We start from the raw sequence: 18,768 nt of genomic DNA on the forward strand, positions 1-18,768 counted from the left end.
TATTTCTGTGGTGACATCTTCTGAGTAAAGTTCTAAGTTGGTGTAGTTTCAGTTTCACTGTTTTACCAATAGTGGAGTTCATTTAGGTGCTAGTTTTGAATGCGCGGCATTGAGGTGTACCTCCCGGTACAATAATAATTCCTCCTCCTTATCCTTAAAGATGACAAAGTCTACCTGAAGCAGCAGACGAAAAACAAAACATGTTGATAGTAATCAAGCTATCCTTCTACGTGACTGTCGATGTTATGATGATAGTCAGGGAACTCTCAGTTTTACCTGGGACTTCAGTCACACGTACATGGCTTTTCATTTCAATAATACTACTTGCATTATTCGTGATTCGAACCGTGGCCTTGTTAGTAGGATCTGAACGACTTTGTAACCCTTCATAGGAAACACTCGTTTTTCTGCCAAACTGAACGGAGAAATTTGGAGTTTCCTGGGACTGTTTATCTTAGGTCATATATCCCGGGACCTACATGCAATTCGAGCAAATGTTAAGTGATTTTCCATTCCAAATTTCTCACTTGCATTGACTATAATTCAAACCATCAACTTTCTAGGCTTCTTATTTCCCATCATTGAAAAAATGCCCTCGTTCCATCTGGTGGAGGAAGTTGACAGTCAGGCCCCTTCCCTGCTGTAGCCGGCTTCATTTATGTGCATGAGAGTGTTTCAAACTCCGGGATATTGCAGATGGCCATAGATTATAGAATTTTTGAAATGATAATTTAAGTTCTTGTCACGTGAATTCCATGTAAACCTGGCGGTTCCGACGCTTTGGTTAGTGCATTAACAATCATGTCAAATTACAAGCTTGATTCCTTTGTTTAATTTGAAACAGAGTCACCTTGGTGAAATCTAGTGATTTTGTCACTCAGTCACCGCTATGTTCACCTGTAAACAGGTGTATCTGAAGTAAATATTGAATGACGTATAATCTCATGAATTTATTGGTTAAACGGTAAGTTAGTGATCCACAAAAGCGGATAGAAAGTACTTAAAAACTTCTCCATCTCTTTCTGCCACTCTTGAAGCTCCAGCTTGCAGGCAGCTAATCTCCCTCAAGTTCCCAAACATTCCGTTACTCTCCACGCATATCCGATCGTGCCACTTCCCTCCCGTCGCTAAGTCAACACTGGAGAAGGAGCACTTGCCAGCCACACACCCTAGCGACTGTTCACCTGTGCGTGAACGATCCACTGTTACAAGCTAACGCGAGATCAAATAGTGGAAACGGCTTTTAGCCTCACGTGGTGAAGAAAAGTCAAGTCTATTACCAACCATCTAAATTTGCCACAACGTGGATGAGTAAACAATGTAAGAGTAATATCAAAACCAACTTAGTTGGAAATATAGCAAGCAACTTGGCTTTCTCGATGACTTTTAAAGGTAGACTGTGTTCAAAGCCTGTAATCTAATATATCGAAGCTCTGGAGAGCGAATATGGTATACACATTAGCGTTTCCAAGACAAAAATGATGTCAGTTGGGAAGAAACCGAACAATATTGAAAGTCACGTAGGGAATACAAAATCGGAACTGGTGGATCAATACTCATGATGTGTATTCTACCAGCATTGTAGTATAGTTAAGTGAAAACGATTCAAGGTGTAACAAGGCTAATGCAATGGGCTCATTATTGCGATCAACGCCCTTCTACGTATAAAGATGAAATTAATTATCTGATGAAAATAGTTACGAGGATCTGTACACAGACTTGCATTGCTATACGGGAGTGAAAGCTGGGTAAACATAGAGCATTTATAAGCTGAAAATAACAGGTACGAAGTTAGCGAGATGGTGGTATAAAGTCGGGGGGAGCAATGGAGAAAGGGTACTCGAAATCAGAAGATAAGGACTAAATTAGGAATGAATTCGATAGATAAAACCACGCGTGTAGGACTGTTTCGGTGGTGGGAGAATGGGAAATGGAAAGAGGAAAATGAAGGACTCAACCATCGAAAATAAGAGAGGCAGAAGGAGACCAATGTGACGATGGTTAGACTCAGCTTTGAATTATATAATAAATAATAATTGTAATAAAATAAATAATAATAATAATAATAATAATAATAATAATAATAATAATAATAATAATCAAATAATTATTTGAAGACTAGAGGTGTACAGCTGAATAAGGCCAGGGAACTTATCGCAAGAGTAGAGGATTAGTTGGCCTGAGTTGCTCAGATGGTTGAGGCGCTGGCTTTCTGACCCCAACTTGGCAGGTTCGATCCTGGCTCAGCCCGATGGTATTTGAAGGTGCTCAAATACGCCAGTTTCGTGTCAGTAGATTTACTGGCACGCAAAAGAACTCCTGCGGAACTAAATTCAGGCACCTCGGCGCCGTAAAAGTTGTTAGTTGGACGTAAAGCCCCTAACATTATCATTATTGAATTGAGGATTGTGGAGATACATTGTTAATCCAGAAAGACTGACAGATTGAGCACTGAAATGCACTAACAATCTATAATAAACACGTGCGTATTATATAAAGGAAACAAACTTCTGCTCAATTGTTTATTTACGCCTCATTATTTGGTCTCGTATAAGACTATACACGAACAGCTCTATAAAATGGTTCAACAAATGTAAAAGCATTTACGCGGGTTGAAATTTTAAATAAGTTAGTGATAACTCTTTCATTATTACGAACAGATATCTGGTTATAAGTTTGTGTGCCAATTGATGGCGTCGCCATTGTAATATGATTCCACATACCGACGATGTGGAAGTCGTAGCAACGTCTGTTTGGTTGATCACTCGAATAGAGTGGCATTCTCTCTGAACAGTATTTGGAATGTTTCTTAATCGAATACCGCAAATTGGCTTCTTCACCTTAGGGATTAAAATTAAAATGATTTCCTTTCACTTTTACCACACTCTGATGGAGTCACGTGTGCTATCATGGTTGGAAAATGCTGACTTTGTCAGTTTTATGGCCAGTTGCCCTTCCTGACGCCAACCTCATATGGAGGAATACATTCAGCTATAACATGGCTGGTGTGCTGAGTTTAAAGTATTGAAGTGGGGTATATTCATATCAACATGCAGGGCCACTCACCAAGCAAGTGGAATTTCGCCAAGGGGACATGTCAAGGAATCAAATATGTGACTCTCTGATCCGAAGGCTGTTGTGCTCAACATTCATTCCAGAAGCCAGTTTCACAGGCGATATCAAGGGAGTAAATTAGGTGGTGGAACATTTCCCTGCTTCATCGATAGAACAACTTAGTCACATCTCTTTCAATGTGCACTGGAGCATCGTCATGCAAAACTATCCTCATAATCACATGGCGCAATAGCCCCGAACGGCCATGGCATATAAGCGACCGCTGCTCAGCACAAAGGCCTGCAGATTACGAGGTGTCATGTGGTCAGCACGATGAATCCTCTCGGCCGTTATTCTTGGCTGTCGAGACTTATTGATTTTGATAAAAGCAACGTTTTTGTGACTGATACATTGCATCTTTCAATCAGCGGTGCTAATTGATGTTTGAATATAAAAATGGAGACAGTTATCAGTCAGGTGTAACATTAACTGGGAAATGAGGTGGAGGAATGCAGTGCTTTGGTAATAGAAAAGGAAGGGTAATGAAAGGTTCCCTACCCTTCATAAAGTTAATATTATTGGAATGGAAGGAGGGACAACAACTGAGTAACATTATCACTGACAACACACTTAAGTGACCGCAGTTTAAATCCAGGCCAATATACATGGGATTTTAAAAATCTTGTCTCCTTTTTCTTCCTCGTATTCTCTTTCAGCATGATTATTGCGATACTAAGTAGGATTGCATTGCTGGTGCCGTTAAACTTCCTCTCATTGTTCCTATCTGCGAATAGGTTATCGTTTTAGGTTCAGCACTCCATATCCACGTTTATGCAGTCCAGCCATCTTCCTTTTGGCTTTCCCTACCTCCTCTTACTAAGCGCAGCCAATTCCATTACTCTCCTTCCTATATAATCTTCCGTCCTCTTAACATGGACAAACCACCTGAATGTTGCTTCCCTAACTTTTATTATTAATTCCTTCGCACCTCATGTTCCTGTGTATGACGGCCTTGTTATCCACTCCATATACTAGGGACTATTGTTCCCGATATCATCTGTCACATTAAAACATTAATGTGGTAAAACTTGTCCTAGAGAAGGCCGTGTTATGAACGGAAAAACAGCTATTTTCTCGCAATTCTTTATTCTTTGCTTGTTTTTAGCACCTTCTCATAACGTTATTTATGACTACTAGCGTTCTGAACTGACGTCAGGATGACAACATTCCGCTCCACTTCACGTTTTGACGTTCCGATGCCGTTGCAGTCCAGCAGCGAAAGTGGAATTCTACTGGACAAATACTACGGCTGAGGTAAATTTGTCGGGCTGACACTGAGTGCACCAGGAGAGATCTTTAGAATGACAACAACGACACCCTTCAAAACTCGACCTCGTCGGTGAAGATCAAACACGTGAACCTTGGATCATGAGTCGGATATTCTACCTTGATCCACCGAGGCAGCTTCATTCCTCAGAAATATTCCCAGCTTTGACTGACAATAAACAAAACGGCACACTTTCCAGTTTCTACATCTAACGTACAGAATAATTAATATCGAATAACCGTTATATAAACATCATGAAGGTTGTGCTAAATGTCGCACGGAGGTGGGACATTTGTAGTATAATAATACAGGATAATGGCTAACCGACGGGACCTCCGAGGTTAGTCTCACGAAGAAAAACGTCTAAGGACCTGCATGCCATCCGCACAGCAGGGGCTTGAGGTCCGCATTTACATCCTACATATTTCGAGACCCTGCATGAAATATTTCAGTCTCTAATCCTTTATTTGCCGTGAGAAAGAGTTTTTAATGAGGCAGACTCTTCTTAGAACACAAACCGAAGTAATGGTTTCTAAAGCAGGGAGATACCATTTCCACATATTCACTTGCTCTCTTTTGCTTCACTCATAATGATGGGCGTTGGGACTGCTAAATTTTCCGTTATGGCTGTGGATATACCATTCTACTGTTGCCGACATTGTGAGGGAGCACAACCAGCTCAAAGCACTAGAAATATCTGCATCATTAGGAAAAGAAGGAAGCCTCGTTTCCTAAGACCTCGATCTTAATCAGAACTGTTCGGGGAGACCATAAATCCAGCTATTCAACAGTTTTAGTGGTCGACGCTATTATGTGACAAAACACTGCTTTACTGATAATACTACTACGGCGTTGTTGTTGTTGTTGTTGTCACATGAGCAATACTACTACTACTTCTACTACTACTACTAATAATAATAATAATAATAACATAGCCTCAGACAGATTTTCAAAACTTGAGAAGAGTAAAACAAACAAGCTTGCACAATAGTTTTACAGAAGTGTTGATGTCGTGATCATATCCATGTGCCCTACAGTTTTATGCGTAATACGAACCACCTCGGTGTGAGTTTTCATCTCAAGCATTCCACATACACTGGCCTGGAATCGAACTACGGCCGTGTTGGTGAGAAGCCAGTGATGATACCACTCAGCTGCCATACCCCCTTGGCAAGTTGTGCAATTTCGCCTTTATGTTTGTGCTGTTATCTAGAAACCAAAGTGGAACTGTATTGGGCGGTTCCTGTACTTGAGTTAATTTAATTTCGTTAGGTGACACTGAGTGCCCCGTGTGAGATCTTTACCGTGCAAACAACAGTGACATGGAGTACTAAGATTTTCGATCACTCATCAAACATCAGCACTGAACCGACAAACTGGGAAATCTACCACCAATCCAACGAAGCAATAATAATAATAATAATAATAATAATAATAATAATAATAATAATAATAATAATAATAATAATAATAATAATAATAATAATAATAATAATAGACTGTACACATTTTCATCATATACTCTTATGCCTTTCATCGTTCGGTTTTGATGCCTCTGTGAATTAACTAACGCCTCCAAAAATAATTATTCGGAATTATGTAGATATGTGGCCTCGTTTAATTCTAATTAATAATATTAGGAATCGAATCTATTCTTCGCCATCTTGGTCTCCTATACTGTACATCTCTTACCCTACACATCCGAGTCCATTATTCTCCTAGGTAACCTATCCTACTCCATTCGCCTCAGACGACCCCACCACCGAAGACGGTTTATGAGTACCGCTTCCTCCATCATGTTTATTCCTAACTTAGCCGTTATCTCCTCATTGCAATTACCCTCCATCCATTGTTACCTCCTGATTTTTACCAGCGATCATTCTGGCTACTTTCATGTCTTTTGCTTCAAACTTATGAATAAGATATCGTGAATCCACCCAGCTTTCACGCGCCTAAAGGAAAGTTGGTCTGAAAACAGACCGGTGTAAACATAGTTTCGTCCAGGATCTGACTTAACTATCATCGCAACTGCGAGCTCAGTACATTAGCTTTGCTGCATCTACATTCAATCTCACCTATTATTCCACCATCCTGGGAGAATGCACATCTTAAATACTTGAATGATCTGCTAGTTCTAATTTTCTATTTCCAATATGACATTCAATTCTCTTAGATTTCTTTCTTTACTACTGCCATCACTTTAGTCTCGGAAATGCTATTTTTAGTATTATACTCGATGCCCTTATTTTGAAGTTAAGAGATATTATATTGCAGGTTTTCGCACTTTCTGCCTTTGAGACCAAGTCGTCGGCATAGGCGAAACTAAATCTCCACCTAATTGAATCCATCCCTGACAGTTTATACTTTTCAATAAATGATCGATGTAAATTATGAATAATAATTATTCTAATTTATTGCCTCAGTACCGCGAACAGACATTTTAATCTGGGACATTTTGGTTGAATTAGCGCCAATTTCGACATTCACTTTTACTCAACCAATTGTCAAAGAACTTGGGTAACTAATTGCTGAGTTTTAATTAACTTTGTCGGGGATACACTAAACGACTCACTTGAATTTCTTTACAAACCGACATCGTAAGACATGGAGCGTTGGTTGAGTTTTTCCTACCCTTTAACAATCCATCAAGCTCTGCCATGTTTGATTTCTCGAAAATGTGCTCTGAGGTCCTCTACTCTCTCTCTATAACCCTAGAACGGTAGCGCTCGTCTCTGCAACGAACGCGTGATACATTTAAGCTTCCCCCAATTCTCCCATTTATTCTATCCCCACTTACGTCTGGCAGTGCCTAGGGAAATATTTAGTCTCCTTCCTGCAAGTAGAAAGAGTGGACTGAAAGTTGAGGTTTTGTTTAGGATCAGTTTCTAAAATCGTAGTCGTTGCCGATACGAAGCGCTACATATAAACGTTCACTACTTCTGTCGTCTCCAAGACGAAGTGCTACTAATGATCGCCGTATAGTTTACATTTAATTGCTTGAAGTGGAATATTTCACTTATTAGTTGTGTGGAAATATAGACCGGGAGTCTGTATCTATATTTTTAGGTGTTTCGTATATGGTCAGCAGTCTAAAATGGATGGAATCTCGCGGAAGAAAAAAATCCAGAATATTCTCTTTGAACCATCCGATGACGAAAGAGAAATTGCCTATGTTGAAGAAGATGACAAGCGACCTAGATTCAGATTTTATACCCGATGGACAGTAGTTTGACACAATGGAAATGAAATGGCTTTTAGTGCCAGAAGTGTCCGAGGACGAGTTCGGCTCGCCAGATGCAGGTTTTTCATTCGACATCCTTAGGCGACCTGCAAGTCTTGATGAGGATGAAATGATGATGAAGACGTCACATACACCCAGACCCCGCGCAAGCTGAATTAACCAAATACAGTTAAAATTCTCGACCCCACCGGAAATCGAATCCGGGACCCCTATAACCAAAGGCCAGCACGTTAAACATTTAGCCACGGAGCGGGACAAAGAGGAAGATGAAGACAATATCATTATGACCAACATTAGAATTGAATAGTTTGACATGTACTATTATTCATTGTGTATTATAAAATATTTCGTGTAAATTTTATAATTTAGTCATATCAAATGAAAACTTAAAACATATCATTGATATTACCATTACAAGACGGAGTTTAAAAATTTTTTAAATCCTCTTAAATTGACAATGTAGTATGAAAATTCATTATTTTTATTTTCATTTGACAATCGTTTGAGATGTATTTTACATATAAGTGTTATTAGAAAAATATAAACATATTTATATACATGGATATAGAGTATATATATAGAGAGACACACACACAAACAACTTCAGGTTCTGAGATTTCATCACAAGCTGATGTCAAGTTCTTCCAGCCAACTGAGTGGCGTAGGGGTTACTTGATGTAGCTCCTCCATAGGCGCAGTGAATCCTCGAAGAGGACATTTTTTCACGATGTGGCTGATGGTTTGCACTTCAGCACCACAGTTTCAGGAAGGAGACTCCAACCAACCCCATTGGTGTAGTGCAGAAGCAGTTCTTCCAACGCCGCAGCGTATCGTGTTTAATCTAGTCCAGATGGTGCGTGGGAGGTTGAACCCAGGACGTTTTGCTGTTGGGTCATCAATATTGATCCGAAGGTTCGGGTGTGTGAATGTGAGTCCTCAGAAGGACTATTATTTAAGTTCGAATCATGATTATCATAGCTGTGAGGCCCTATAGGGCAGTACGGGGGCATCTTGCTGTTGTTGCTCGATTAGCACCACCCGGAGGACACGTGTAGGGTACTTTAAGGTTAAAACCTACTAGATATTTTGCAAGTACACCTCTCATCATACGTACATAAAAGACCAAACTACTACCCACCATCAAAGACATGATGATGCTTGTTGTTTAAAGGGGTCTAACATCTAGGTCATCGGCCACTAATGGAACGAAATGAGACGAAATGTACTAACAAATTAAATGTCCAAAATCCTCCATTGACCAGAATTCAAAACGTGAGGACGAAGAATGACTGGACGGATACGAATTTAAAACAATCAGTGGATCCGACCTGCAATGCCTCACATTCACAGAAATTGACGTAAAACAACAGTATTACTGACCAAGGGACTGCTCCTAAAGCACAGAACTGAATCGATGACGCTTGCAGTCTAAAGGGGTCCAAAATCCAAGTCATCGCCCCTCATAATGGTACTTATCGCTAGGAAAGGAGAACCATGGTATTTGTCATGGTGCGGTACTAATCAAAAGTAGCGTGGACTCGCGGTATTCCACACATTATGGTACTACTCATAGGTAATGAAATTCACACATATAATACAGACCTATGGTGTTCCGCACTTTGCGGCGCCATTTACGCAAACCTATGGTGTTCATCACATAAGTGTACTAACCACAGGGATTCGTACTATCCCGTTATGTTCCTCATATAGTGGGTACTAATCATTGGCAAGCTAGACCCATGATGTCGGTCATATAGTGGTACCAATCACAGATACTGTAAAAGCCGACAGTGCACTCTAAGTTGGGGGAGGCGGGGGGCTGACCGCACGGTGCTCCTGTGTGCTACTAATCACAAACCTATTTGGTACCTAACATAGTGGTACAACGCGCAAGTAAAAGCGACCCCTGGTGTCCTCCGCGTGGTGGTAATAATCACAAGTGGTTTCATGGTTCTAATAGGCTACAATCATCCCTTGGTCGCCCCTTTTAGTCGCCTCTGATCATCTTTAAAAACAAATACAAAATTACTGCCCTTTGGCTTAGGAGTAATAATAATAATATTCAACATTGCTTCCCCTGCGAACCATGTGACCTTGCCGCGGTGGGAAGTCTTCCGCCTCCCAATGAAGCGGATAGCCGAGCCGCAGGTGCAATCATATCGGATGGGTATCTGTTGAGAGACCAGACTAACGAATGGTTCATCGGAAGGGGGACTCGTTGGCTGAATGATCAGCGTACTGTCCTTCGGTTCAGAGGGTGCCGGGTTTGATTCCCGGTCGGGTCGTGGATTTTAACCTTCATTGGTTAATTCCAATGGCTCGGGGTCTGGGTGTTTGTGCAGTTCCCAACATCCCTGTAACTCACACGACACACACAACAATATCCTCCACCACAATAACACGCAGTTACCTACACATGACAGATGCCGCCCACTCTCAACGGAATGTCTGCCTTACAAGGGTTGCACTCTGCTAGAAAGAGCCACACTAAATTATTATTATTATTATCGGAAGGAGGTAGCAGACTTTCGGAAGTTGCGACGGCTGATATGACTGATATGGCCTTGTAATAATACTCAACATGGCTTAGCTGTGTTGATTACTGCTACACGGCTGAAAGCAACGGGAACCTACAGCCATAAATAACTCCAGAGGACAGGCAGCTCTCTCTGCATGAATTATGTTACTGATGATGGCTTCCTCCCGGGTAAAATATTCCGGAGGTAAACTAGTCCCGCATTCGGATATCCGGGGGGGGGGGGGGGCGATCATCAGGAAGATGTTTACTGACATTCTGCGAGTCGGAGCGTGGAATGTTAAAAGTTTGAATCGTTGTGGTCGGTTAGAGAATCTAGAAAGAGAGTTGGATAGATTACGTTAGACTTAGTTGGTATAAGTGAAGTACGTTGGCAGGAAGAACAGTATTTTTGGTAAAGCGACTACAGAATTATCAACACAAAATCAAACAGGGGAAATGCAGGAGTTGGTTTCATAATCAATAATAAAATAGGGCAGCGGGTAAGCTACTACGACCAGCATAGTGAAAGAATTATTGTCGTCAAGATAGACACCAAACCAATACCCACCACTACAGTGCAGGCCTGTATGCCTACTAATTTAGCGGATGATGAGGAAATCGAAAGAGTATATGAACAGATAGAAGATTTAATAAAATATGTAAAAGGTGACGAGAATGTAATTGTGATGGGAGACTGGAATGCGGTGGTAGGTCAAGGAAGAGAAGGTAGTACAGTAGGAGAATTCGGATTGGGACAAAGGAAAGAACGAGGAAGTCATCTGGTTGAATTCCGCACTGATCATAATTTATTCCTTGCTAATACTTGGTTCAAACACCACAAACGACAGCTGTATACGTGGACAAGTCCTCGAGACACTGGAAGGTATCAAATTGACTTCATTATGATTAGGCAGAGATTCAGAACCAGGTGTTGGATTGCAAAACTTTCCCAGGAGCAGACGTGGACTCTGACCACAATTTGTTGGTCATGAAATACCATCTGAACCTGAAGAAATTGAAGAAAGAAGGAAATACAAGGAGATGGGATCTAGACAAGTTTAAAGAAAAGAGTGTGAGGAACATGTTTCGCAAGGATTAAATGAAAAGGCTGAAGGAAACACAATAGAGAAAAAGTGGATAGTCATGAAAAATGAAGTCAGTAGAGCTGCTAAAGAGATGTTAGCAAGGAAGAAAAATTCAACTAAGAATCAGTGCATAACTCACGAGATACTAGACCTGATTGATGAACGACGAAAATACAAGAATGCTAGAAGTGAAGAGAGCAGAAAGCACAAGTTGAAACTGAGTTGGTAGAAGATCAATTTGGCTTCAGAAGAAATGTAGGAATACGTGAAACAATCCTGACTTTACGCCTGATGTTAGAGGATCGAATTAAGAAGGACAAGCCCATGTACATGGCTTTCGTAGATCTAGAAAAGGCATTCGATAATGTTGATTTGACAAAGCTTCTTGAGATTCTGAAGGTGATAGTATAACATACCGAGAACGAATAATTAGTTCAATCTGTATAAAAATCAGTCTGCAGTGATGAGATTCGAGGACTTTGAAAAAGAAGCAGCAATCAAGAAAGGAGTGAGGCAAGGCTGCAGTCTGTCCCTCCTCCTTGTCAGTGTTTACATAGAACAGGCAGTAAAGGAAATAAAAGAGGAATTTGGAAAGGGAATCATAATCCAAGGAGAGAAAATCAAAACCTTGAGGTTTGCCGATGATATTGCTATTTTATCTGAGACTGCATAAGCTCTTGAAAAGTTACTGAATAGTATGAACGAAGTCTTGGGTAAGGAGTACAAGATGAAAATAAATAAGTCCAAAACAAAAGTAATGGAATGCAGTCGAACGAAGGCAGGTGATGCAGGAAATATTAGATTGGGAAATGAAGTCTTAAAAGAAGTAGATGAATATTGTTACTTGGGTAGTAAAATAACTAAGGATGGTAGAAGCAAGGAGGACATAAAGACTAGCAGACTAACACAAGCAAGTAAGAGATTTCTTATGAAAAGAAATTTACTCACTTGAAACATTGTTATTGGAATTAGAAAGATGTTTCTGAAGAATTTCATCTGGAGCCTGGCATTGTGTGGAAGTGAAACGTTAACGATAATTAGCTCAGAAATAAAGAAAATAGAAGCTTTTTAAATATGGTGTTACGGAAGAATGCTGAAGGTGAGATGGATAGATGGAATCACGAATGAAGAGATACTGAATCGAATTGGTGAGAGAAGATCAATTTGGCTAAATTTGACGAGAAGAGATTGAATGATAGGACATATCTTAAGACACCCAGGACTTGTTCAGTTGGCTTTTTAAGGAAGTGTAAGCGGTGAGAACGGTAGGGGTAGACCAAGGTAAGAATATGACAAGCAGATTAGAGAAGATGTAGGATGCAATAGTTACGTAGAAATTACTGTAAGTTTAGCAGAGGATAGGGCGGCATGGAGAGATGCATCAAACCAGACTATGGACTGATGACTCAAACAACAACATTCAGTATTGAGCATTGAGTAGTGAGTTGAGTATTTATTCAATAACTGTGTTGTAATTCCTGAATTTTTCTGTCCTAGAAATGGTTTTCATGTTATATATTTCCTTGTCGCACGGAATGAATACTATTGCTATTTCCAATTTTCCTAATTCTCATTTGGCTGATATCCTCTTCTGGATTACTTTTCCCAATTACTTGACTTTCTTGTTTGTATTTATTTTCATGTTACCACGACTATTATTATGATTATTATTATTACATCCATTTAGTAAAGCTCGGCTTGTGCGGTAACAAAATAGGCTAATTCGGCCTAAGCAAGGAGTTCCCCTCTTGATTATGTAACTATAAAGACATCTACAAATATTTACAACATAAATAATTTCAACATACATACTGTATATACATCAAATGTGCCGGAATGGTGTCCCTAAACACCTTTATTGGAAATCTGTCCTACAGTAACACCGGAACTGGGGCCTAGATCTTAATGTTCTTTAGTACAACTCAGAGAAAAATTGTTCCTAGAAATTTTCTGCATTGAGGCAGGTGATCAGTAGGGTGGCTTTCTGCCGTTGAATGTATGGTGATGCAAGTTTAATGTGGCCAGAGAGCTGTGCAAGGTTTTCGGAATAACATATTTTTTTGCAAGTTGCTTTACGTCGTACCGACACAGATAGGTCTTATGGCGACGATGGGACAGGGAAGGGCTAGGAGTGTGAAGGAAGCGGCCGTGACCTTAATTAAGGTACAGCCCCAGCATTTGCCTGGTGTGAAAATCTGAAACCACGGAAAACCATTTTCAGGGCTGCCGACAGTGGGTTTTGAACCCACGATCTCCAGAATACTGGATACTGGCGGAATAACATCAGTAAGTTACACGATATCACTAAGTTATTGGAAGTGTGACGACTGATTCTAGTTTCTACATGCGTTGTATTTCTATTGCCAGGTCTGTGTATTTTGAACCCTTTGTGGCTTATGTTTTTTGAAGATTGGAAGTATATGGGCAATTTATATACAGCATGCGGTTCCTTTTGATTTATCGATTACTGTTGTTGCTGAACGTGACATCGGTTATGTTATGACAAGTCGGTCCCATAGACGCTTGTATGTAGAGTTTTCGAGAACGGGTGGAGGTATGTATTTCCAAGGTGCAGTTGATGACTTAAGAAATCGACTTTTTATAGAAAGTTTTTGGAGAGTAATTTTAGATACCTCCTTGTAATCAGTGTTAGCCAAGTATGGGAGCCACAATTAACTCGCCGTATACTCTCTGTATTTCTGGAACAGCGGTAACAGTTGTCTCCCAATCTATCGTCGCTGGAAATGACTGTGACAACTGTTGACAACTGTTGGATCATTCTCGATGAATCCACAGTTGTTCCATGTAGCAATTACTTGATCTTGGATGGCCTAAATACAAATCCTGTTTCTGAGAAAAGACCAGAGTACGTCATCCAAGCGTATGCCGCAGGCTTGTCGATATGAGACTGATCCAGTACTTTGAGGTATATCCCGTGAAGAGGTTTCTTCTTCAATGCGGGTGTATTCATCTCCTTTGTACGTGGGGTAGATATAGTCATTCCCAGCGACGATAGATTGAGAGATGTGTAGTTTATATCAGCTCTGCAAACACCTTGATGAAGACACGATGTTTCAGCTCTGGAGTGGAAATATTATCGTAGATTTCATATCTGATTATTATTATTATTAATCCTGATATACTTTTCATAATTAATGTTATAGTCTAATTATTATTTACGTATAACTGTATATCTATATTCAGAATTAGTTTCATATTTGCTGTAAGCCTTGGTTTAGTTTAAAAGAAGAATATTTAGCCTTTTCTTCACCAAGTAAAATAATGTAAATAAATAAATAAGCACTGGATTTTATGTGTCTTTATTAGCTATGCCATGAATCCAAAATCTCATACGTCTGTAAAACATTCATTCACTCTTACAGATGCCATTCCGGCTTGCTTTGCAGCATAGTTTATGACATACATTACGAGCAGTAAGTTGTTCTTGTTCTTTTAAAGGTGGGAAATTCAACACAAATTTATGCTTTGGAACTAATACTGTAAATGGTTGACCATACGATTTTAACGAACGACAACAAATGAAAGTTTGTGCGCCTTTGCTTTTGCCATTATTGTCCGGATTGACGATAATTACCCGTGAACTACGAGAACGAAACGCCACATAAAGCGAACAGTTCGGCTTTCAGATTGCTGATGACAGCAGGATCAGCCATTTGCAAAGTACACAATAGTAATATTTCTAGACCCTAAATATCATGAAAACGACTTCAATGTGCAAAACCCATACAGCAGTTTATCATCCACCCTTTCCATCCTCTCATCACGACACAATTTAATACACCGCAACCAGTAAACTAATAATATATAAATAAAATGAACAGATGAATATATATGATGCTCTATATGGTGGCGTATAAAGCACCCTCTTTTTACACAGAAGGGGTTGGTTCGTTACTAATAATTGACGAGGACCTAACATATTCAATTTAGTAATGTGGTCCGATATGTTTCAAGTCCCCCTCTCTCTCACTCCCTGAACCAGCCTTTCATATAGCGATTTTATGTTATTTGCTGTAATTAAATACCGTAGCCCATTAAAAACATTCCATGTTCTCGAAAAGCATGCAAATTGCATTGCAAGCTGATTTAGTAAAACACAAAAATTGTGAATTGGTGGGTTGTGTGTGTGTGAGAGAGAGGACGAGGGAGGTGGAATACGTGCCCCTACTAGCAAACATGTGTTCCTGATAATCTCATTTCCGAGTTACTGTTGTTGCAGGCGTCGCAGATGGTAAAATAAACAAGTTTTATTGATACGCACACAAGGCATGATACACTATACTTGGCCTGACATGAATATTATGGCTGAAGACATTCAGGCAGGGAGGTATATCAATATAACTCACAGTGGTCAGAGGAAGAGAATATGGTCACCTGCATGTGAACAAACAAGCGTGCAGGCTTACAAGGACAGCCCATGTACAATGAAACCCACCTTAAATAGACAACAAATATTCCTAGAAACGTTTATAAATTACGGATAAAATAACTGCCTTTAAACTTCGATCCTATTTACTGATGAGTATGAAGAGGTTATATAACAGTAACTAGAAGAGAGACGGCAGGTGTCATGAGGAGGATACATGGTAGATTGGCGTGGGCGTGACGTCACTGGACTCTCCTTCCCATTACACTACGCATTGTTTGCCGCGTTAATGTTGGTCTATATATATTTTGGTGTCACGTTTTTCATTCTAGGCACTGAAATTCGGTGCATTGCTGTTTGTCTGTGCTCTGCACATTATTTCTTTAATTATTTAATTACCATCGAGGTTCCCGAATGTTTCAAAAGTCGTGAACTCGTGCGTATAATTCGTGAGTGAAGAAAACTCCAGAGTATATGTCGTGTTTTTGCTGTTAAACTGCTATTCTGTGCGGCTGAACGCTTTACAAACCATCCCAACAACGTAAAGTAATTTTACAGATTTCTAAAACACCCAAATATGCACAGACATTGGATATGATTTTGTAAAAGAAAATATGTTCTTAACTCTAAAATTGCACGTATATATTCCGAACATTTTCTGCCCTTTAATTTTTAAAGAGATTTACAACCTGAGCTATTAGGCCAGTCCTCCCCCTCCAACCTAAGCACTTGTTGAAAATAGAAACAGTTCCTTCCAAAAACATTCCCACACTTTATCCACTTCATCGGTCAATATTATTTATTGATTGTTAAACTTTGATGTATTTAATCTGTACATGTAAAGGGTTCTTACTTTAAATTCTTTTTAGTAATTGATAGCTGTAAATACTAAAATTTCCGGTATATTGGAACATTTAAAAATGAGTTTTACGAACAAATTGCCTCACTATTCTGGCTTTCGAACTAGATCTGCAATAAAAATCAACCAAACAAAATAGTAGTTTCATGCAATATCCTCGTGGTTTTAATGTGAAAATATTATATTACATTGTATTTGTGATAGGGAAGTTGAGCGGGGGGTTCAGCGCAGTGATTTGCAGTAAGTTACAGCGTCTGGAAGACTAGAGTCCGCTGACGTCACATGCTCATGGCCGGCTGCGCGTGACACCTGCCGTCTCTCTTCCAGTTACTGTGGGTTATATCACTCTTCATTTAGCTGTACATTGATTTTTTTACCACTAAAAGTGAATATATAAGGCTCAGACTCAACTCACCACGAGAAACCGATGCAAGTTTCCTGGATGCAGGGGATTTACAACAGTTTCTTGCACATTCTGATATTTTTAGTCGTGCAGAAAAAGGATATTGGTAAATTATTATTGTACTGAAATTCTGCGGGCACTGATAGCTGTAGCAACTCTAGTAAAGTTTTTTAACTTTCTAGAGCCTGTTCCTAGAATACTAGGCTATAACATTGAAACAGACATGCCCTTAAGTAAGTATCTGCAGTCCCTTTAAGGGTATGTCCATATTATCCCTTGCCTGTGGTAAAAGACGACTTAAGAAATGACTCACAGCGGCTTTCAACTACGAGGGCTGAAAATAAAGTAGGTGCAACGTACTCCAGACACACGCAGGAGATGGGGCATGCGTAAATGGGATATTGGAGCGGTCAGGTGGCGCTGTTGTCGATGTGTAGTGTGCATTTGACGGGCATCCAGTTGGGAGTGTTGTTGCTGTGTGGCGTTGAAGTGAAGAGTGTCCATTTCACCACTCTGAAGCATGTTTTTAAAAGGTGAGCAGCGTTCGCGGATAAAAATCGAGGTTGTCAGTGGCAAAAATGCATCAGAACGTGATTGCGTTTATTGCGAGACGATCGCCCTATCGTGTTGCATGACAACGCACGTTGTCATGTCGCAAACAATGTCAAGCTCGCATTGCAACAGTGGCATTAAGAGGTCTTGGAACACCATCTTTGCAAACCAGACATGAGTCCTTGTGACTTCGACATGTTTCTGAAGTTGAAGGAACCCCTCCGAGGCAACCGATTTCCCTCTACTTGTACTAGGCAGCTCAGCTCTTATCGTCCCTAAATGACTCTCTTTCTTCAACTCTTATTCTCTTCCCACTTTGCTAGTATTCACATTATGAGACCATCTACTAATATCTCTATTCTTCGAATGGTCGATCCGTTTAACTGGCCACATTCCGGTAGTCATCCTCGAGAAGATGAAATTACCTTGAAGTACCATATGACAACGGTTCTTTTCAGAAAGCCTACAGTATACAGTATGTCTTCTCTCCATCCAACTAGATACTAACAACGACCGAAGTTGCTTAACTTCAACAATAATATTGGAAGTGGAAGAAGGTTTAGTTTTCAGAGGTATAGCAATGCATTTGAGAGAAGGTTGGCATAGTTAAGGGGAAGTTATTCAGAGTTGACATAGGATCACTTCAAAGCATTCCACCCGCTGAGAAAACCAGAACACCAGTAACCTCTTGAGACTAGAAATGAATTAAACTTTCAGTTGAAATACATGTTATTAAATGTGGGTTTTTATCTTTCAGTTTGCTTTGTATCTTCCTTCGCAGTATGGGTCTACTGTGCAGGAGAAAGGAAACGGGAACAATAACTCCCGCTGACATTTCATGCAGGTCAAGACACATGAACTTTTCTCATAACAGAAAAAAGCAATATATTTCGCCTTCGTTACCTTATATTTCAAGTTCAAATAGTACAACTTTATAAATTACATCTTCTCGACTGGGCTACACAAGACTTGTTTGCATACTCAAGTTTCCAGCGAACTGAATTATTACTTTCTCCTTTCTTTACTCCTTCCTCAAAGTCTAGAACATCTTGCAACTGTACTCCACTATGTATTAGATTCTTCCCGTTTTATCCTATGTATGTAGACGCGCCTGTGTGCTCACACACACACACACACACACACACACACACACACACACACACACACACACACACACACACACACACACTGATGTACAGGACGAAGGACATACATCATGACATGATGATATTATTATTATTATTATTATTATTATTATTATTATTATTATTATTATTATTATTATTATTATTATTAGTCCGCCTCTGTGGTGTAGTGGTTAGCGTGATTAGCTGCCACCCCC

Source organism: Anabrus simplex, chromosome 1 (genome assembly GCF_040414725.1).
Source record: "Anabrus simplex isolate iqAnaSimp1 chromosome 1, ASM4041472v1, whole genome shotgun sequence".
Lineage (NCBI taxonomy): Eukaryota > Metazoa > Arthropoda > Insecta > Orthoptera > Tettigoniidae > Anabrus > Anabrus simplex.